Genomic DNA, 23,198 nt, shown 5'->3' on the forward strand with positions numbered 1-23,198 from the left:
GCCCGGCGGCGTGGCCTAGCGGCTAAAGTCCTCGCCTTGAATGCCCCAGGATCCCATATGGGCGCCGGCTCTAATCCCTGCAGCTCCACTTCCCATCCAGCTCCCTGCTTGTGGCCTGGGAAAGCAGTTGAGGACGGCCCAAAGATTTGGGATCCTGTACCCCTGTGGGAGACCCAGAAGAGCTTCCTGGTTCCCGGCTTCAGATCGGCACAGCACCAGCTGTTGCGGTCACTTGGGGAGTGAATCATCGGAAGGAAGATCTTCCTCTCTGTCTCTCCTCCTCTCTGTGTATCTGACTTTGTAATAAAATAAATAAATCTTTTAAAATATGCAAATTCTTTACCACATCCTGTGACTTCTTCATTGACATTTCAATTTTAGTCCATATACAACTGGCTTTTATACACATTAAAATGGTATAAATTACTATTCAGCTCTCTCGTGTCTATTTTCATTGTAGTATTTAGCATTTCACAGCGTTGAAGCATAATTTTGCTGAACCTGGCTTTTTTTTTTTCGGGTAGTCTAAACTGGCTTATAACTCTAACAAGACATAATGTCAACAGTTGAGGTGCAGAACAGTTTTAGGAGGAGTGTGCAGAGAAATCTTCAATGCCCTAGTGAGGAGTAACTAATGTTTGTGTCCCACCTAGTAAGGTATAAGTGAATCCAAGCTGACCGTTTCCTGTCTGATTCTAAGCTTTCCTTGTTGTTCTCTATTCTAGATTAACGACTCTTTATTAGGCAGATTTAGGGGTTGGCGCAATTGGTCAGTTGTCTAATCCTCTGTCTTCAAGGGCTGGCAGCTTTTCAAATAAACAAACAGGTCTTTTGAAACAATGTTAAAACTAGAAGCAAATGTTTGGCACAATGGCCAAGCTGCTGCCTGGCATGCTTGCCTCCTACAGCAGAACGCCTGGCCCTGAGTTCCGACATTGCTTTAGATCCAGCTTCCTGCTAACGTGCATCCTGGGAGGCAGCAGGGGATGGCTCAATTGCTTGGTGCCCTGCAAGGAATTCCTAGGTCCTGGCTGTGGCCTGGCCCAGCCCTGGCTACTACAAGTGTTTAAGGAGTGAACCAGTGGGTGGAGATCTCTATCTGCCTTTCAAATAAATAACTAACTACTAAAATAAAGTCTTAGACACGTATTGCTATACTACTATAACAACAGCAAAACACATACTACTGCTACCATCACTACTGTGAACAGGTGAGCAAAGACAACGGCCACAGGCACTTTGGAAGGAAAAGAGGTTCGTTCATTCACAGTCACACTCTGACAACCCCTTAGATGTGGATTGCAACCTTTATCTGCACCGAAGTAAATTTATCTCTTAATTCTATTTTGTAAGAACTTTCCCCCCTATTTAACTACTGTTTAGAGTTAGAATGCCAAAGCACATTTGGGGAGATGCAACTCAAACCACAACTGATATTCCAGTCACTGCTGCTCTCAACAAATGATCCCAAAGTGTTCAGGAGGTTGCAGCTGGCATTGAGAATTAACCCATAATCACACCGAGATACCACACTGGCATCCTGGTTGCTCTGCTCCCTATCCAAGTTGCTGCTAATGACCCAGAAAAGCAGAAGACGGTCCAAAGGCTGGGGCTCCTGACACTCATGTGGGAGACACAGATGGAGTTTGGAATGTTGGCTTTGGCATGTTATAATCCTGGCTATTCGGAGCATTTGGGAAGTGAACCCACAGACTGAAGATGTCTCTCTATCTCTCTGCATTTCAAACACATAAATGAGAGAATCTTAAGAAAGGAAGGAAAGACTACTGGCTTAAAACCATCATTTTTGTTACGCTGATTGCGCTTCAAGGGATCAAGAATTCAGATGCAGCCCGCTTGTCCTTGCTTCCTTCCCTCTCAGGCTTCGCACTGGGCTGATCGCAGCTTTGCTCCTGCTGGTTGGCTGTGGATCCTGGCTGCTGACTGGCAGTCAATGGGGCTATTATTTATACTAGTTTCCCACATTGGCCTGAGTTGCTTACAGCTCCAGGGCATCTGGGCTTGGTTAAAAGCACACCATTTCTTTTCTTTTTAAAAATTTATTTATTCATTTTTTTAATCAAAAGTCAGATCTACAGAGGAGACAGAGAAGGAGTGCTGGTTCTAAGTGGCTGCAACTGATCCAGACATGAACTGATTCGAAACCAGGAGCCAGGAGCTTCTTCCGGGTCTCCCACATGGGTACGGTCCCAAAGGCTTTGGGCCGTCCTCTGCTGCTTTCCCAGGCCACAACAAGAAAGCTGGAAAAGAAGTGGAGCAGCTGGGACACAAACTGGTGCCTCTATGGGATCCCGGCGCAAGCAATGTGAGAAGCAATGCGTTGTTCGTTGATTTAGTCTTGTTATTTTTTTTTAAGATTCGTTTTTATTACAAAGTCAGATATACAGAGAGGAGGAGAGACAGAGAGGAAGATCTTCCATCCAATGATTCACTCCCCAAGTGGTCACAACGGCTGGAGCTGAGCCACTCCAAATCCAGGAGCCAGAAGCTTCTTCCAGGTCTCTCATGTGGTTGTAGAGTCCCAAAGCTTTGGGCCGTCCTTGACTGCTTTCTCAGGCCACAAGCAGGGAGCTGGATGGGAAGTGGAGTTGCCAGGATTAGAACTGGTGCCTGTATGGGATCCCGGCGTGTTCAAGGCGAGGACTCTAGCTGCTATGCTGTCGCTCCGGGCCCAGTCTTAGGTTCTTTTCCTGGGATGTTCTTCACATTTGCCTTTGGTTTTGGTGGCTGCTATTCCTCTTCTCTGTCAAGAGAGTGTAAGTATCCTTTGCAGGGGCCTGGGCCATGGCCTAGCGGCTAAAGTCCGCATCTTAAAGATCCCATACGGGTGCCGGTTCTAATCCCAGCAGCTCCACTTCCCATCCAGCTCCCTGCTTGTGGTCTGGAAAAGCAGTCAAGCATGGCCCAAAGCCTTGGGATCCTGCACCCACATGGAAGACCCGGAAGGATGTTCCTGGCTCCTGGCTTTGGATCGGCGCAGCACCAGCCGTTGCAGTCACTTGGGGAGTGAATCATCAGATGGAAGATCTTCCTCTCTGTATATCTGACTTTGTAATAAAAATAAATCTTAAAAAAAAAAAAAAGAAAAGAAATACAAAGCATCTTAGCATTGCTATCTTCATTGTCGCCCAAGCAGCGGACAGAGGTTGTGGACTACAGACACACAGGAGCCATGCTCAGGGGATACCCGCCAAGAGTTGGAGTGCCAGAGAAATGGAAGCAGGGGAAACCGAAAGCAAGCCCCTCCTTATCATGAGCCTTTATAAGGGCTTGTGAGGGGTGTGGTTACACGACAATGCAATACCTAAGGTGAGAGGTGAGAGTCACAGGTGGGCAGGAGGGACCACCTAGGTGGTGGGGGAGTGACTTCCAAGCCTGTGACCCTGAACTAGCTGCCTACCCTACCACAATATTTGGCTTTTTAATAGTGACTTTCCATTCTTCAGTACTTTTTTTAGTTTCACCCAGCTCCACTTCCAGATTTTTGTTTGTTTCCCCCTGGTGACAGGAAACATCTTCCAATTCTGAGATTAAAAGAAAACAAATTTTAAATCCTGTAGCCCTCATCTTGTGGGTTTAAGTGTCCTTAGGGCATGGTAAGTAAGGTTGGTGGGTGTGGCTAGAATTGCGTTTCAGAAATGGAGATTGGGAAACTGCATTTAAATAGCTCCTTGGGATCACCTTCGCCTTGAGGCAATGAGGAAGGTGAAGAGGTGGAGGGGACTGGAGATTTTAACATAAGGTGGGAGACATTTGAGGCTTCTCTTTTTTAAGATTCATTTGAAATACTTACCAGGTGGGACACAGATTAGTTACTCCTCACTAGGGCACTGAAGATTTCTCTGCACACCCCTCCTAAAACTGTTCTGCACCTAAACTGTTGACATATGTCTTGTTAGAGTTATAAGCCAGTTTAGCCTACCCGAAAAAAAATAGCCAGGTTCAGCAAAAGTATGCTTCAACGTTATAAAAAGCTAAATACTACAGTGAAAATAGACACGAGAGAGCTGAATAGTAATCTATAGCCATTTTAAGTTGTATAGAAGCCAGTTGTATATAAACTAAAATTGAAATGTCAATGAAGAAGTCACAGGATGTGGTTAAGAACTTGCATTTTTTTTTTTTTAACATATTGGTTACTCAATACTATGTCAACTAATTCCATAACGTTATAAATTGTTGCTGATGTTATGTTGGGGCTTTTAATTGATCGGGATGATACTCTGCCTTCAGACCAGAGATGGTCTCCCCAAGAAGCTGTTGAACTTATCTGGACAATAAGATACTAGACTCTATGCTTGGTATATGCTTGCAATGAAAGAATCTCAACTGCACTTGAACTGTGGCAATGCAGCAAGGTGGAGGAATCCACCATGAGGGGGGTGTTTGGGGAGGAGTGGGGGAATCCCAGTACCTATAAAACTGTGTCACATAATGCAATGTAATTAATAATAAAAAAAGAAATATACTAAAAAAAAAAACAGATGTATTTGAAATACTAACGGAGTCAGGGTGAGGGGCATGCCTTGGGCTGGGTCAGGTGGAACTCCTTCAGGCTGTCCCCTGGGAGGTATGGGGCCTGGCACTTCAGCATCCTCTGCTGCTTTCCCAGTTTAGCAGACAGCAGGACAGAGGGTGGCAGGAAGTGGCTTCAGCATTACTATGTGACTTCCTAGACTTTTTTTTTTTTAAAGATTTCTTTCTTTTTATTGGAAAGTCAGATATACAGTAAGAAGGAAAGACAGAGAGAATGATCTTCTGTCTGCTGGTTCACTCCCCTAGTGGCCACAATGGCAGGAGCTGAGCTGATCCGAAGCCAGGAGCCAGGAGCTTCTTTGGTATCTCCCATGTTGGTGCAGGGTCCCAAGGCCTTGGGCCATCCTCCACTGGTTTCCCAGGCCACAAGAAGGGAGCTGGAAGGAAAGTGGAGCAGCTGGGATTAGAATCAGTGTCCATATGGGATCCCAGGGTATGCAAGGCAAGGACATTATCTACTAACGTTACTGTGCAGGGCCTACTAGACATTTTAAAAGGCTTTATTTGTATTGGAAAGTAGGTTTATAGAGGAGGTATAGAACTTACATATGCTGGTTCACTCCTGAAATGGTTGTAATTGCGAAGCTGAGCTGATCTGAAGGCAGGCACTTTTTTCCAAGTCTCCCATTTGGAATCAGGGACCCAAGGCCTCCTCTGCTGCTTTCCCAGGTCATAAACAGGGTGTTGGATCAAAAGTGGAGCAACCAGGTTTCAAACAAGAGTATATATGGGATGTCAGAGGCTTATTGTACTACAGCATAGCGCCAACCCCTTATGTATTCTTTAGAAAGCTGATCCTTCATAAAGGAAGAGAGAGCTAGGATGACAGGAGGAAATGAGATGGACCGAGAAGGCTAGAGTAGCCAGTTTGGCATGTAAAAATACAGGAGGCCCATTCAAGTCTGAATTTCACCCAAGTGTACCCCCAATACTGCTGGGAGTCTTGCATTTTATGTGGCAACCTTTAAATGGGGGAATCTGTAAACCGAGAGTCCGTCCCAGCTGTCACATTCCAACACTCCCACTTCTCCCAGTTCCCCCAGGGCGGGGAACCAGCAGAGAAACAACTTGGAACTTGAGATGCTGCAGGTCTCCATGTGGTCCAGGGGAGCTACTAGTACGCAGGCAAACGGTGGGAAAGTTTTTCTTGGGAAAAGCAGTTCGTCAGTGATGGCAAGACTTTTCTGAGCTGTAAATGGGCCGTGGCTCGGGCGTGCAGGCCAGTGAGTCATAGGGCCCTGGCCCTTGGCCAAGTCCACCTGCCAACTCCCAACCCAAGGGCAGGATGGGAAGCGAGGCCCGGCTGCCCACAAGGCGCCTGCGCGCTGCCGCTGCCCCGCCCTACATCCGGGTCTCGGGCCGAGGGGGCGTGTCCGAGCTCAAGGGGCGGGAGGCAGCTGAAGGTAAAGATGTCGTGGGAGGCTGGGGAGCGGGGCGGGCTGGGGGGCGTGGCCGGAGCGGGGCGCTGTCACGTGATGTGCGTGGCGACGTGTCGGCCATCTTGTGTTGTTGAGGCTGAGGACTGACTTGGGTTCTGAGAGACTCCCCCGTCCCGGACCGCAGGTAACCAGCGACTCCGTCTCGCTCCCCGGCCCGGCACGGCTTGCGCTCTGGCCCTGCCGCCGCGCCTCGGGCCGCTCGGCCTCGCGTCCGCACTCACGTCCTCATGCTGCGGCCGGACCCGGCCCGGCCGCATGGACACCCGTAGGCCGGCGGCCGCGGCGGGCTGTGGGACGTCAGGCGAGGGGACAGGTCAGGTGCGGGGGGCCCGGCTCGAGAGGAGAGGAGGCACCGCGGGCCCGGGCGCGTCTCGGCCGTCGGGGCGAGCCGAGGACGGGCCGAGGGTGGCCGGGTGGGCAGTGTCAGGCCGGCTCACTCCGGGCCGGAGGGCGCCCCGCTTCTCGGGGAACAGCTGCTGTCGGCGGACAGCTGCCCCTGCCGGCCCCTGCTGCCCACACCTGCCCCGCGTGGAGGGCTGCAGGGCGGAGCGCGCCCTGGTAGGGCCCCCCGGAGCATCTGGACGGAGGCCGCTCCTTCCGCGGCCAGAGGACGGGGCTCTGCAGCAGGCCTGAGGCCAGGCGGAGCCGTGGTCCGAATCTGGGACTGTGTCGAGCCTCTGGCTCCGAGCGGGCATTCTTAGCCCTCCGTGTCAGCGGTTTCCCACGAAGCACCCCGAACACTTGAGTATTGTGGCCGAAGCACAAGTCAGAACGACCCGGCCGGGAGCGGTATGATGAGCGAAGCAGGTGGAGGACCGTGCTTGGAAAGCCATAATGTGACTTTGGCTTGGCGTTGCCCGCACTGTGCCTCCCACCCCACCCCACCTCACCCCACCCAACCCAACCCCATTTTCCTGAAAGTTAAAACACTTAAACACACGGTAGTCTCTGGGGAAGGTGAGTATTGCAGTGTAAGTTGCCAGGAAAAGGGGGAGGGGGCTTCCTGCCAGGGCTGTACCTTGGTGTCACGGACAGTTTTGATTCCCAGTGCTGCTGTGATCAGGGAAAATTGATGGATTGATTTTTTTTTCCTCCTTATTTATCACTTCCTTTTTAGACTCCAGCGACTTCCTGGGCTGGAAGGAAGGATTCTTCCCGTCCTCCTCTCTGTGCATTAACTTCCAGCTTTCCATGTCTGCATCACTGGCTTCCCCGTGTGGTAGTGTGTGTGTATGAATGTGTGTTTTGGTTAGGGCACAAATGCTTTCAAAATCCTGATGGTTTGGTCTAGTGTGGTTTGGAGTGCTCCAACTGGAATTTGTACTTCCCTCTTACATCACATGCTGACGTCAGAAGAGGACGCCAGGGGAAAAAAAAGTGTCAGTGTGTCGTGTATTGGGAAAAATGACACACAGTGCTTCCTGTGACATTTGGCCCTGAGGAATGCCCTGGTGAGGGTGGCAGTTCCTGGGAGAGAATCCTTCACACAGTGTGGATCCTTAAAACATCTTAGGATTTGGAGGGCCCACCTGCCTGCTGTTTTTTTTTCATTCACTCATGCATTCATTTGTGTGGCAGTTCGTGGGCAATGAAAGCACCACACACCAATTCCTGTGTCTGTAGAGTTAACTGCTAGGCACACAGTAAATTCTTGGGCAAAAGTTAAAGATATGCCTCACTTACAATGAGGTTGTGGCTCCATAAACTCATTGGTTGAAAATGAAGTCCCCAATGGGTTTTCCACATTGAACATCATCCCTGCTTCCCTGCACAGTCCACTGCTGTGTCCCTGTGATGCTGGGGTGACTGGGGGTTACCGTGAGCATGTGCTAGAGGCTGTGACTGACTGCCCCCATTCCAGCTCCGTGTCTGGTTTCTGCTACACATCTTTGTGACATTAGAGACCCTGTGAATGGACCCTTGCAAGTCCGACACCATCTGCATAGTGTGTTATTAAGTGAGGTTCGAAAAACGTGACCCAAGAAGAGAAGGGTATTTATTTTTTATTTTTTTATTTTTATTTTTTTTTTTTTAAGATTTATTCATTTTATTACAAAGTCAGATATACACAGAGGAGGAGAGACAGAGAGGAAGATCTTCCGTCCGATGATTCACTCCCCAAGTGAGCCGCCACGGGCCGATGCGCGCCGATCCAAAGCCGGGAACCTGGAACCTCTTCAAGGTCTCCCACGCGGGTGCAGGGTCCCAAAGCATTGGGCCGTCCTCTCCTGCTTTCCCAGGCCACAAGCAGGGAGCTGGATGGGAAGTGGAGCTGCCGGGATTAGAACTGGCGCCCATATGGGATCCCGGGGCTTTCAAGGCGAGGACTTTAGCCGCTAGGCCACGCCGCCAGGCCCGAGAAGGGTATTTATTTTTTAAAGACTTATTTATTTTCATTACAAAGTCAGATATACACAGAGGAGGAGAGACAGAGAGGAAGATCTTCCATCCAATGATTCACTCCCCAAGTGAGCACAACGGCCATTGCTATGCCGATCCAAAGCCGGGAACCAGGAACCTCTTCCAGGTCTCCCACATGGGTGCAGAGTCCCAAATCTTTGGGCTGTCCTCGACTGCTTTCCCAGGCCACAAGCAGGGAGCTGGATGGGAAGTGGAGCAGCCGGGGTTAGAACCAGCGCGCATATGGGATCCCGGCGCGTTCAAGGCGAGGACTTTAGCCACTAGGCCACACCGCCGGGCCCAGGGTATTTTTTTTTTTTAAGATTTATTTATTTTTATTGTGAAGTCAGATATACAGAGAGGAGGAGAGACAGAAAGATCTTCCATCCAATGGTCCACTCCCCAAGTGGCTGCAATGGCTGGCGCTGAGCCAATCCAAAGCCAGGAGCCAGGAGCCTTGAGCCTCCTCCAGGTCCCCCACTTGGGTGCAGGGTCCCAAGGCTTTGGGCAGTCCTTTGCTGCCTTCCCAGGCCACAAGCAGGGAGCTGGAGGGGAAGCAGGACTGCCAGGACTAGAACTGGTACCCATATGGGATCCCAGCAAGTGCAAGGGGAGGACTTTAACCACTACGCCATCGCGCCTGGGCCAAGAGAAGGGTATTCTTAAAGGAGTTGGGGAAGAGTTCACTCTTAGGAAAGGGTCAGCATTGGAGGGGTCTATGACCTGTCAGGTTTGTCAGGTGGTGGGAGAATGTTCTGGCTCCAGGAGGAAGAGCCTGAGCCTACGGGCAAGATGAAGAGGGGGCTGGTAGGCACAGGGCTGGTGGGTCTGCTTTGCAGCTTCTGCAGTGATGGCTCAGGGGGACTCAGTGGGAAATGCAGATGCTGGAGTTGGGGGCCAGCAGCACCGAAGCCCTTCGGGGTATCTGATATCTCCCCCACCCCCAGTGTGGACAGTCTGGGAAATGAATCTATTTCAAGCAATTGTAGTGACTTACTGTACTTAAAAGTAAGACATTAAGAAATAACGTATTTTTCAGAAGAAAATTTTTTTTTCTAGTTTAAAACCGTTGAGCATTTTAAGGTATTTCAAAGTGTGGAGGAAGGATGGATTTTCTTTAAGGTTTAGGCGCAGATTACTTCGGAATATAATTAAGAGGAATCAGTGTAATCTCAGGCTAGCCCTAAGAATTTCTTGGAGTCCAGTGTCCAGGGGACTCTGCTGTGGACTTGTGTGGCCGTCCTAGGTTCTTTAGGCAGAGAGCTTTCGCTGCGGCCTTTATTCTTCCAGGTGGTTTGCCTTTCACACTAGCTTTCTGACTAATATGATGGTGGAAATTTTTTTCCCCTCTAAATTTTTATTATTGCCAAACTTTCATAAATGTCCTTTTACCTGCAGAGTTTTGTTTTGTCTTGAAATGATTCACTGGTGATTTGCCTATGTGGAAAAGAACTTATTGTAGTTTTGCCTCCAAATCCTGAAACGATAGGGCTTAGAAGGTGAGGCTGTGTTGGAGCGTGCTGATGAAGTAGTGTGTGAATGAAGGAAGTGGCCTTTCTTCTTTTGTGCATTTGTGAAGTAGTTCCAAATTAGAGTGTCTTTGCTGTTGTATCGGCTCACTTTTTCTTACAACTGCATTTGAATGCTTCTTGTGTCTAGCTTTGTTGACCTTCACCCTGGAAGAGGACATTGTTGGTAGTGAGTGCTCTCTGGGAGAACCTTCCTAAAGGGAGAGATTGCTGCTGGCCCAACTGCCCCTGCCTTTCTAAGGAGCCCTGCTTTGAACCATTGTCACACATTCAGTATGCAGTTCTGTTAGCCCTTGCTGATGAAATCTTCTATACCTTCTCTTTTTATTCTATTTCTTGTAGATTTTAGTGGGACCAGTCTCAGTAGGTTGACTCTACATCCTCTGTTGGTGTTAACCAGATATCTTAGAGGCAAGTTCAATGTCTTTTTCTTCAGCAGTTGAAATTGTCATAATCTTTGTTTGGTGTGCCAGTATGAGCCCAAGCTTCCCTGCAGTTTGTCACCAGAATTTTACTGTAATGGAACTTTAGGATTTCCATTTTGTGTCTGCGATTATATTTTTATTATTGGAGAGAAAGATAGCTTGAGATGCAGTTTGCTGATTCCCACCCGGCCCCCATGACGCAGCAGCCCCTAGCTGAGGCTGAGCCCGAGCCCAGGCACTCAGTACAGGTGACGTGCATGGCAGATAGCCAAAAACTGGAGCTGCCCCTTTGCCTCAGGTATTGTTAATAAGAAGTGGGAGCTGGGACTTGACCCTCAGTGTTCCAGTAGGTCCTGTGGGTGTCCCAAGTGGTGTCTTCCTGTGAGCCCACATGTTTTCCCAGCTGAACAGCTGCCACTCTGTTTTCAATGCCGTGAAGAATTACATCTCTTAAAAAAGGGGGGGGGATCTTTATTTCATGAGTAATCCCAGTTTATCTACCAGATTGCTTTCTAATGATATGCATGAAAAATATACTCAGTTAATTATGTGGGAATGTAAAATGATATCTTTGTAGAATTGCATGTGATTTTGGATGAGGTTGAGGGAGAGCAGGGGAGAGATTTGAAAAAAGGATATTTTCTTAAGTTACCAAGCTTTATTTTATAAAAATATTTAATATAATTACTTGGTTAACAAATAAACAGTTTCATATTTCTTGTTAACTGTAGGGTTTTGTTCACTTTTTTTTTAACACTTTATCATTTTATTTGTATTTATTTTGAAAGATTTATTTTTGTTGGAAAGTCGGATTTACAGAGAGAAAGAGAGACAGAGAGAAAGATCTTCTGTCCGATGGTCTACTCTCCTACTCCCCAAGTGGCTGCAATGGCTGGAGCTGAGCCAATCCAAAGCCAGGAGCCAGGAGCCTTGAGCCTCCTCCAGGTCCCCCTCTTTGGTGCAGGGTCCCAAGGCTTTGGGCCGTCCTCTGCTTCTTTCTCAGGCCACAAGCAGGGAGCTGGAGAGAAAGTGGAGCACCTGGGATTAGAACCGGTACCCATATGAGATCCTGGCACATGCAAGGCGAAAACTTTAGCCACTAGGCTACCATGTTGGCCCTGTTCACTTGATTTTGATTTATATGTTAATGGATATGCTAGAACTTACGCTTCAGTTAGGACCAGAGAAGATTTTTTTTTTTAAATCTATTTCCCTTTTCCTTTTGTCCTTGAAAAAAAACGCAGAATACATACGGGTAAAGTTGGAGGAGTTTTAGGCTGTAACATGGCTCATTTTTTGCAAATGATCGGTGCAAGTGGCTTTCCCAAGTTTTGTTGCTGTTAATAAAACTGTCAACGAATTTTTTAATAACACCCTATAGTTGTGCACATTGTTTATTTAGGACATTTTTTTTATTTGAAAGAGAGTCCACCAGATAAATGGACTAAAATCTCTTGCTTGTTTACTCCTCAGAATGTCTGTGATAGCCAAGACTAGTTCATGCCAGAGCCGAGAGTCTGGAACTGAATCCTGATTTCTCTTGTGGGTGGCTGGATCCCAACCACTGAAGCTGGCACCTCCTGGCTCCTGGGTGGGCTTAGTGGGAAGCTGGGACCACAGCCCAAATACTCGGAGGGGTATGCACTACCTGTGTACATCCCACGTCGTGTTCTGAGCTCTGCTCACCAGATGCCCACCTTCTTAATGTTGAGTCAGTGTTTGTCAGCTCGATGGTGGCAGCATCCAGAGCATCCTTTGGTTTTAGCCAAAAAGCCAGCCGTTTGAACCTTTTGTGTTCTGAAATGGCCACTTGAAATATCCTGTAGCACTTTTTTTAAGGTTTATTTGAAAGGCAGAGTCATGGAAAGGGGGCAGAGGAAGAGTAAGAGACAGCGGTTCGTATCCCAGATGGCTGTAAGAGCCGGGGCTGGGCCAGGCTAAAGCCAGGAGCAGCAGCTTCCTGCAGGAGCCACAGCGCATGTGCTGTGTGGTACTGCTTTCCCAAGGAGGTGGATGGGAAGTGCAGCTCCGAGAGGTGACAGTACTGCAGATGGGAATTCAACCTTGTGGGCCACAACACTGCTCCTCATTTTGAGCACTCGTGGAAGCTGTTTTGTGCAAAATATGTTCCTGATGAGAAATTATGCATGTTAAGTGTCTTGTGATTACTAGCTGATTGACATTAATATTTTTACTATTTCCAGTGTTAAAAGGACCTGAACAGTCTGCTCAGACCTCTTGCTGTGAAGCAGGTAAGTGTGGAAGGGAAGGTCCCGTTGAAGCCTTCTGCAGATAGGTGACTTTTGCACTGCGCTCTCAGTTATCCTGGCTGACTATTCCCCTGGCATTATGGGTAATGACTGGAAGCATTTTGGGATGACTCTCAGGTCTTCGGTGAACCTAAAAGAGTAATACCCTTCTGCATCGATTGTGGTGTGGATTTGTTTTATATACTTATTTTTTAAATATTTTTAAAGGGATTTCTTAATATAGATTCTCAGGGTCACAGTAAATACGAGATAGTTACTAGAACACAATTCTCGTGATAATGGCTCCATAGGAAGAAAATTTCATGTAGATCATATATAACATTTTAAGAATGTAATGATACTTCCTTTCTTTCCTGGCTGTTACAGTAATTTAAAAAGCATTATTTTTCTGAATGGCAGAGAAAGAGAGAGAGAGACTTCCCATCTGCTGATTGCCAAGATGGTCCGCAAAGCTGGAGCTGGGCCAGTCTGAAGCTGGGAACCTGGAGCTCAGCCCAGGTCTCTCTGTGGATGTGGGGTTCAGCTGCTGGGGCCAGCACTGGCTGCTCCTGGGGTGTGCATTAGCAGGAAGCTGAGATTGGAGGCAGAGTGAGGACTTCAACTAGTGCCCCTGCTAAAAATGCAGCATTCCAAGGCATTTTCCCCCCTGGACCTCATGCCTGACGAAGTGATTTATTTTCTTTATTATGAAGCAACAGAAAGATTTTTGCTGTAGTGACCAAGTGCTAAGATGTTGGAGAAACCCTAGAGCGGTTGGCGGTGTGAGGATGTGCCGCAGGAATTGGAACACCTTCAGGACCCCAGGCAGTCTGGAGAGCTTGTGGCTCCCAGTTTGTCATCTCATTTCATTGTCCTGCCTTAGTTCTGTTTCTACAGTTTGGCCTTTTGTGCTTTAACAAACACATGGAAAAAACTGGGAGAGGTCTGTGGCACAGTGGTCTGGGCTGTCATTTAGGATCCCTGCATTGCGTGTTGGAGTGCTGCTTGAATCTCAGCTGCTGTGCACTGCTGATCCAGCTTCTTGCTGATGTATCTAGAAGTAGTGGGTGACGGCTTGAGTACTTTCCTTTGACGGAGACCTGGATAGAGTTCTTGGTTTCAGCCTTGTGCAGCTGTGGCTGTGTCAGTCATCTGGGGAGTGAACCAGTAGATGGAAGATCTCTGCTAATCCATCTTTCAAATAAATAATCGTATGTGGCCCGTTGATTCTTGGAGCCACATAGAAACTACAGCTTTAAGGTTGCTGCCAAAGAATTACTAGTAGAATGTTTACATCTCAGATTTTTGTGACTGAGAATTTGGTTAGTTGAGCTTGCTTCTGTTCTCTGTCCGTGGTCTAGTTAGGACCAGGGGTCTAGAAGTGCACACAGGGAACCCTCAGGCTGGGGCAGGGCTGCTGTAGGTAGACCACACACAAAGTGGTACATGTGTCCTGAGTTTAAGTCTGCAGTTTAAACTACATTCATACATTTTGTTTTTCAACAGAAGTTCTTGGTTTGGAGGGTTAAGAGGAATGTCTTAGGGTAAAGGCTGAACAAATGAACATAGGAATAAGTACAGCGGGTGATCAGTTTAATTGGTTATGTTATTGTCTGTTGATTGCTTCTCTCATTTTTAGTTTCAGGATACTTTATGTAATACTAAACGATACTTGAATGTTAGGAAGCAATGTAGAATTTGAAGGATGCAGTTTTCTTATGTATATGATAGATTGAATTGTGTGAGCCTTCTTTGGACAGGCATGAGTGGGACAAGATAAACTTTTAAAGATTTATTTTTTACTGGAAAGACAGATTTACAGAGGAGAGACAGAGAGAAAGATCTTCCATCTGCTGGTTCACTCCCCAAATGGCTGCAAAGGCCAGTGCTGAGCCAATCTGAAACCAGGAACCAGAAGCTTCTTCCAGGTCTCCCATGTGGGTGCAGGGTTCCAAGACTTTGGGCCATCCTCAACTGCTTTCCCAGGCCACAAGCAGGGAGCTGGATGGGAAATGGAATAGCTGAGTTACAACCTGGTGACCATGTGGGATCCCAGTGCTTAGAGGTAGAAGATTACCCAGTTGAGGGCCTGGCGCGGTGGCCTAGCTACTAAAGTCCTCGCCTTGAACACGCCGGGATCCCATATGAGCGTCGGTTCTAATCCCGGCAGCCCCACTTCCCATCCAGCTCCCTGCTTGTGGCCTGGGAAAGCAGTCGAGGACAGCCCAAAGCTTTGGGACACTGCAACCGTGTGGGAGACCCGGAAGAGGTTCCTGGTTCCCGGCATCGGATTGGCGTGCATCGGCCCGTTGCGGTCACGTGGGGAGTGAATCATTGGATGGAAGATCTTCCTCTCTGTCTCTCCTCCTCTCTGTATATCTGGCTGTAATAAAATAAATAAATCTTTAAAAAAAAATTTGTAGGCTTTTCAGCAGGAATGTGAGTTTTCTGTCACTTATTCTGATTTTAGACAAGCCCCTAAAGAGTTGCTGTCCCTTGTTAAATATCATGGTTCTTGTGGGAAATAAAAGCTTAATATGCCCAGTAAGTTAGGTCTGTAATGTGCTTGGCATCCATATAGAAGAAGCAGGCTTGATTCCTGGCTGTTGCGCTTCTGATTCAGCTCCCTGCAGATGTGCCTGGAGAACAGTGGAACATGGTCCAAATGTGGGCTCCTGCAGCACTCGTGGGGAGACCCTCACGGAGTTCAAGGCTCCTGGCTTTGGCCTCCTTCAGTCCAGGCCGCTGTGGCCATTTGGTCAGTGAACCAGAAGACTTTTTGTTTCTCCCTGTTTCTCTGTAATTATGCCTTTCAAATATGTACATAAATGCATAATAATTAAACCTTTTAAAGTTTTATTATTTATTTTTTTAAAATATAGAGAGACAAAAAGAGGAAGATCTTCCATCTGGCGGTTCACTCCCTCGGTGGCTGCAGTGGGCAAAGCTGGACCAGTGTAGAAGCCACCTCCATTGGGTGTCTCTTGGGTGCAGAGACCCAAGAACTTGGGCCATTTTTTGCTGCTTTCTCAGGGAGCTGAATCTTAAGTAGAGCAACTGGACACCAAGCAGTGCCCATATGGGATTTTGACGCTGCAGGCAATAGTTACTGCTGTGGGACAATGCCAGCCCAATAATTAAATCTTTTTTTTTTTTTTTTTTTTTTTTTAAAGATTTATTTATTTTAATTACAAAGTCAGATATACAGAGAGGAGGAGAGACAGAGAGGAAGATCTTCCGTCCGATGATCCACTCCCCAAGTGAGCCGCAACGGGCCGGTGCTGTGCCGATCCGAAGCTGGGAACCTGGAACCTCCTCCGGGTCTCCCACGCGGGTGCAGGGTCCCAAAGCTTTGGGCCGTCCTCGACTGCTTTCCCAGGCCACAAGCAGGGAGCTGGATGGGAAGTGGAGCTGCCGGGATTAGAACCGGCGCCCATATGGGATCCCAGGGCCTTCAAGATGAGGACTTTAGCCGCTAGGCTACGCCGCTGGGCCCCAATAATTAAATCTTTAAAAAAATGCCAGATACATAGCATGCAGTCAATAGATCCTTGAACAATGTAATTTTTTTAAACCGTGATTTTTATTTATATAATTGCAAGGCAGGGAGACAAAGGAGGAGAGGTAGAGACCAAGTGAAAAAGGAAGGTGCATGGGAGAGACGTGTTGGATCTGCTCCCTCACTCTCTAAACGGTCGCAGTAGCCTGGCTTGGGCTGAGCTTAGGTCAGGAGCCAGCACTTCATCAAGGGCTTCCCCGTGGCTGGCGGGGAGCCTGCATACTTGGCATGTCTTCCATTGCCGTATGGGATGTCTCCATGAAAAGTGGTGGCTTTACCCGTTGGGCTGCAGTCAATGCCAACCCCTAGGAATATAGCTTTTATGTTTGCTGTTACTATGTAAATAAGAACATTTTGTTTGTAATTTCATCTTTATAGAGTTTTGAATAGATGTGGTAACAGGTTCTGTTTTCAGTTCTTTTGGAACCATAGCATAGCAGGTTAAACCTCCACCTGTGATGCTGGCATTCCATTTGGGTACCAGTCCTAGCTGGTGCTCTTTGATGTATCTTCCTATTAATACCCTGGGAAAGAAATGGAGCATAGCACAAGTCCTTAAGTCTTTTTTTTTTTTTTTAAGATTTATTTTAATTGATAAGTCAGATATACAGAGAGGAGGAGGAGCTGAGCTGATCCAAAGCCAAGAGCCCAGGGCCTCTGCTGGGTGTCCCATATGGTTGCAGGGTCCCAAGGCTTTGGGATGTCCTTGACTGTTTTCCCAGGCCACAGGCAGGGAGCTGGATGGGAAGCAGGGCCTCTGGGATTAGAACCTGTGTCCGTATGGGATCCTGGTGAGGCAATAACTTTAGTTGCTAGGCTACTGTGCCACCCCAAGTCTTTGTACCCATGTGGAAATCTCGAAAGAAGCTTTGGGCTCCTGGCTTCACACCAGCCCAGCTCTGGATGTTATAGGGGATGAAGTGGTGGATGGAGGGTCTCTGTCTCTCTTTGTAACCTTGCCTTGCAAGTGAGTGAGGCTGGGAGCCTGAAGCTCGCCCTCGATTTCCCACCTGCCTCTGCCATCATGTGCTGTTCTAGGGGGACACCTGAGCAGGGAGTAGGTCAAGCCCTCTGATGTACGGTGTGGGCATCCTTGAGGGACAGCTTAACCTTGTGCCACAATACTGACCCTCTACAAGTATTTTTTCTTTTTGATCTTTTATTTATTATTATTATTATCATTTTATGATGTAGTTCCATAGGCCCCTGAGATTTTCCTAATTCCCTCTCCAACCCTCCCCCCCCACCGAGTTCCCCTATATCATTACTAAAGTATAGTTCTTCATACACAGTCATATGTCCATTATTGTGGGCATGGACAGTGGCAGAGAGTCCACCATACCATTGTGATATAGTAAACAGTTTCATTGGGAGTCCATCTTTAGTCTGGAAGTAGAGATGTATATTATATCCTCACATCTGGGTATGTGAGTCTCCGTTTCACAGTTACTGTACATCCCCTTAAATAAAAAGCCACAATACAAAATTAACAACAGGAAGAAAAAAGAAATTTACAATGCCATGAAGTTAAATAACATGTTACTAGATATGAGAGTCTCCATTACACAGCTACTATACATCCCCTTAAATGGAAAGTCACAAAACAAAATCAACAACAGAAAAAAAATTAACACCATAAAGTTAAATAGCATGCTACTGAATGACTAATGTGTCACTGAAGAAATGAAAAAGAAAATCAAGAACGTTCTTGAAAATGATGCTACTGTATGATCTATGAGTCATTGAAGAATTTAATCAGAAGAAAGTGTTTTGAAGAGATGAAACTAACGACATAAAAAATCAAAATCCATGAGATATAGTTTCCGCTGATTTTTGTTGGTGAGATGTGTCTCCTGTAGGTAACAAATAGATGGTTTGGGCAGGAATCCCTCTCTTTAGGTGGTTTTGAATGGTTGAGAAGAAGTGGCATTACTTTTTTAAACAAAAATATTTATTTATTTATTTTTAAAGATTTATTTTCATTACAAAGTCAGATACGCAGAGAAGAGGAGAGACAGAGAGAAAGATCTTCTGTTCGATGGTTCACTCCCCAACGGCCACAACGGCCGTTGCTATGCCGATCCAGTACCAGGAGCCAGGAACTTCTTCCAGGTCTCCCACACGGGTGCAGAGTCCCAAGGGCTTGAGCTGTCCTCAACTGCTTTCCCAGACCACAAGCAGGGAGCTGGATGGGAAGTGGGGCTGCCGGGATTAGAACCAGTGACTATATGGGATCCCGGGGTGAGTTCAAGGCGAGGACTTTAGCCGCTAGGCCACCGCGCTGGGCCCAAGATTGATTTATTTTTATTGGAGAGGCAGAAATATACAGAGAAGAAGAGAGACAGAGAGGAAGATCTTCCATCCGATGGTTCACTCCCCAATGGCTGCAATGGCTGGAACTGAGCCATTCTGAAGCCAGGAGCCAAGAGCTCTTCCGGATCTCCCACACAGGTGCAGGGTCCCAAGGCTTTGGGCCGTTCTTGACTGCTTTCCTAGGCCACAAGCAGGGAGTTGGATGGGAAGCGGGGCTGCCGGGATTAGATCCGGCGCCTGTATGGGATCCTGGCATGCTCAAGTCGAGGACTTCAACTGCTACGCTATAGCGCCCGGCCCTACTTTCCAGTCTTAATAGGAGATCTTTATCCTCTTATCCTATTAAAAATTAGGATCCCTTTTGGGGCACGGGAGGTTAAATTACTGCCTGCAGTGCTGGCATCCTAGTTTGTATTGCTGAGTTGAGTCCCAGCTGCTGCGCCTGTTAGCCATGTCCCTGCTGATGCACCAGGGAAGCCAGTGAGGAGTGGAAGAGAGCTGGAGAGCTTGCTCCCTGCAGCCGTTGTAGGGGATGCAGATGGAGTTCCAGGCTCCTGGTGTTGGCTTGGTCAGTACAGGCTGTTGCAGCTATTTGGGGAGTGAACCAATGAATGCAAGATTCATGGATCTTTGTCTCTGTCTCTGCAATTGCCTTTCAAATGAAAAAATATATATATATTTTAAATAAAAAATTATTTAATTTGAAAATGAGATCTTGGTACTGGCACGATGGCTCAACGGGCTAATCTCTCTCCTACCAATGCCAGTATCCCCTGTGGGTGATGGTTCATGTCCCTGCTGCTCTAAAATCTGATCCAGCTCCCTGCTTGCGGTTTGGGAAAGCAGCAGAGAATGGCTTTAGTCCTGGGCCCCTGCACCTGCGTGGGAGACATATGAATTTCCTGGTTTCCAGTCAGCTCAGCTCCGGCTTATAGTGAACTTGATTGTTTAACTTTTTTGAGGTATGATGAAACACAAAGTAAAATGCCTTCATTTGAAGTACAGTCATTGAGCACATTTTCAACTTTGTATGCTTTGGTAAGTTTTGCCAGAAGTGCCCATATTTCACTATTATTTCAGTAGCATTTTCATTACCTTAGACACTTCCTTCAGTGTTGGTATTTTTTTAAAGGTGGGTTTATATATTTGAAGTAAGTCAGCAGGACTGTGCTAGTCTAAAGCCAGGAACCAGAGCTGCTTCTGTGTCTCCCGTGCGGGTGCAGGGACCCAGAGCCAGGAGCCGGGAACTGCTTCTGTGTTTCCCAAGTGGATGCAGGGACCCAGAACTTGGGCCATACTCTGTTGCTTTTCCAGGTGAATCAGCAAGGAACATAATAAGAAGTGGGGGAGCCAGGACTCGAGCTGAAGCCCTGTGGGATGCAGGCTGGGACTTTTACCTGCTCGGCCTAGTGTTTTTCTGTGAGCAGTTCCCCATCATCTTTCTTCTATGGCTTAAATGTATCTCTTTAATTTTGTCTCTTCTAGAATTTAATATAATTAGAATCTATATATATTGTTTTTGGATTTAGTGGGTTTTTTGTCCGTTTAAATCTGATTAGTCCATGTTGCCACACCTGTCAGTGGTCTTGTTTTGTAACGCCAAAAATAGTCTGACTGGTATAGCATTTTGCTTATGCATTCATGTGGATGAATGTTGGGGTTGTTGGCAGATTTGAGGTTTCAGGGATAAAGCTGACCTGAACTTCATGGCATGGGAGTTGATTCTGAATTGTACTGGGTTTCAGAGATTATCACAAAACTATAAGTTAGGAATTTCAGTCCCTGTTCAGGTGAGAAGTCAGTACAGCATGTGTAATTTTAAAAAATATGTTCTATGAAAAGGATAATTTACACAGCAATACATTCACTGTTGTGTAAGGTTACATGTATAGTGAGTGGGTCATGTAGATATGGATAATTTGTTGGCTTTTTTTAAGCATATTTTTATGTTGAATTTTGAATTATGTGGTACAGTTTCATATAGGTTGGGATTCCCCCCCAAACTCCCACCTCCCAATTCCTTGGCTTGATGATCTTTTGAAAAAAATTTTTTCTTGTGTGAAGTGCTTAGTAATAAAGTGAAATAATTGCAGTCTGTTTTTTTTTAAAGATTTAATTTTTTATTACAAAGTCAGATATATAGAGAGGAGGAGAGACAGAGAGGAAGATCTTCCGTCTGATGATTCACTCCCCAAGTGAGCCGCAGCGGCCGTTGCTATGCCGATCCGAAGTTGGGAACCAGGAACCTCCTCCAGGTCTCCCACGTGGGTGCAGTGTCCCAAATCTTTGGACCGTCCTCGACTGCTTTCCCAGGCCACAAGCAGGGAGCTGGATGGGAAGTGGAGCAGCGAGGCACGAAGTGGTGCCCACTTGAGGTATTGGATGTCCATGTTGTTTTGGCCTTCTTGAGGGACTCAAAGTGCCTCTTGTGCTGTTAGTTGTCCCTTCTGTTTCCTGAGGTGACCAGCATCTTCTGCACTGGACTAGTTCAGCGGCCGCACCGGGGTGTCATCTTGGCTCCTTTACTGGGAGCCTGGTCTGTCTGAGTGTTTCCATGGAGTTAGTACCTTTTCCACTCAGATGTTTCCTGCTATGGATGCTCGATTATATCTAGTGGTCATTCATTTGTTTGTGCTGACCAGCTCGCCTCTGAAGTCCAGGCAATCTGACGGTCAATCCGTGTTGCTCCGTCGATGTCAGGAGAGGACCTTGCCTTCTCAGCCCTCCTCTCCACTGCTCCCCCCAGGTCTCCCCAGGTCTGGTTAGAGTCGGGAGGAGGAGCCACGCTGTGCTCCCAGGCTCTTGATGGGATCTCACCGGTACTCTGCTTTCCATTGTATTCCTTCTCTTCCTGCTTTCTCACAATATGGCAATGTCATGTCTCTTCAGATTTTACTTCCCTTTCCCTTGGGGCCTAAGTCACACTTAGCCCCAAGACCTACACTTTGCTTGCTTGCTTGCTCTATTTCTTTCCTTTTTTAGAAAATTTATTTATTTATTTATTTAAACTTGAAAGTAAGAGTTACAGGGAGGGAGAAAGGGAGAAACATGAAGATCTCCCATCCATTGTTTCATCCCCCAAATGGCTGCAGTGGCTGGAACTGAGCCAATCCTAAACCAGGAGCTGGGAGCTTCCTCTGGGTCTTCCATGTGGGTATAGGTGCCCAAGGACTTGAGCTGCGACCTGTTGCATTCCCAGACAGTAAGCAGGGAGCTGGGCGGGAGGTGTGCTCTCATGCAGCTGCTTCTTGGGACTAGAACATGGGATGCCTGTGCTGCAGGCCTCTGCTGGCCCTGCACTTTGCTTTTCTTCTGTGCATTGTACTGACCTCGCCCTAACCCTGAGGGCCGGCATCGTGTGCAGTCTGTAGTGCTAAGATCCCTTAGAGGATGTGTTGAGTTCCTGCTGATGTGGCTGGGAAAGCAGTGGAAAATGGCCCAGACACTTAGGCCCTGGCCGCTCACATGGGAAACCTGGATGTTGTTCCAGGATCCTGGCTTTGACCTGACCCTGCCCTGGCCATTTGAAAAACAAACAAACAAACAAACAAACAAACAGTAAAGACAGAAGCATTAACCCTTCCCAGAATTGGGTTGGTTGGCCTACATCCTGACTGCTGTGCCTGTCTGTTTTCTGGGCTGAGGACCTTGAGATGCCGTGGATTGGACATGGAAAAATGAAAAAAAAAGGAAAATTTTAAGAAACTTAAAAAAATTTTTTTAAATAAAAATTTATGTGAAAGATTTACAGAAAGGGGTGAGGATAGAGCTAGGGAGATCTTCCATCTACTGGTTCACTTTCCGAATGGCTGCAGTGGTTGGAGTTGGGATGGTTAGAAGCCAGGAGCCTGGGGCATTTTTCAGGTCTCCCATTCTGGGTCTGGAGGACCAGGAGCATCTGCTGCCGATTTTCCCAGGGGCTTTAGCAGACAACTAGATGGGAAGTAGATCCGCTAGAGGCTTAACTTACTGGACCACGGTACTGGCCCCTAAGTAGTTTGTTTTTAAAAGTCATGTATTTGAAAGGAAGAGGAAGTCATCTTCCAAACTCTGGTTCCTTCCTTAGCAGAGACCAAGGCCAGGGCTGGGCCAGGGTGGATCCCAGGGACCTGGGACTAGATCCCAATCTCCTGCGGAGAGGCCCTGGTTTGTAGGCTGCCGTCAGTGCTTCCCAGCTGTGTTAACAGGGTCCTGGGAGCTGGGAGCTGGAGGCCGGTGTAGAAGCCAGGTGTGCTCTGAAGGGGTGTGTTTTCAGGCCTGGCACCTGCTGACCTGACTGCTCTCCCTCCCCCGCTGTGGTCCCTGCAGCTACAGAAGGTAGCTACAGCTGCACACTCCTGTCTTCCACACCTCCCTCCCTATACTGAGTGGACTGTGGCTCTCTCCCACCACAGTCAAGGTCAGCAGTGACCTCAGTCATGAAGACTTTCAGGGTTTCTGATTTTTGACTTAATACTTGAATCTTTTGATAATTACATTAAAATAAGTTGCATTAGTGATGTCTTTGTGGTTTGTACAAATTATAGCGTTACCAGGAAATGAACTACCCCTAATTCCATCAATCAGAAATAAATAGTAAGATTTGGGCCATTTTTATATATATTTCTAATGTTATTCTAAAATGTGTTGGCTATAATCATGGCTTCTGTATTTTGTATGTGACCTTGAACACAATGTATTTTTGATATATTTTCATGTCATGAAATATAATTACAGCCTTGCTTTTC

At 47.1% G+C, this 23,198-nt stretch overlaps 1 protein-coding gene across 1 annotated transcript in view; it reads left to right on the forward strand.

Moving 5' to 3' along the window:
* Positions 1 to 6,016: 6,016 nt before the first annotated feature.
* GIGYF2 (GRB10 interacting GYF protein 2) overlaps positions 6,017 to 23,198 on the forward strand; it is a 106,658-nt gene continuing 89,476 nt past the window's right edge. The window contains exons 1-2 of the mRNA XM_058665117.1: positions 6,017 to 6,120; positions 12,555 to 12,602. The gene's annotated coding sequence lies outside the window, so the exon portion shown is untranslated. The remainder of the gene's footprint in view (positions 6,121 to 12,554; positions 12,603 to 23,198) is intronic.

The sequence above is a fragment of the Ochotona princeps genome, chromosome 5 (genome assembly GCF_030435755.1).
Source record: "Ochotona princeps isolate mOchPri1 chromosome 5, mOchPri1.hap1, whole genome shotgun sequence".
In the NCBI taxonomy this organism is placed as follows: Eukaryota; Metazoa; Chordata; class Mammalia; order Lagomorpha; family Ochotonidae; genus Ochotona; species Ochotona princeps.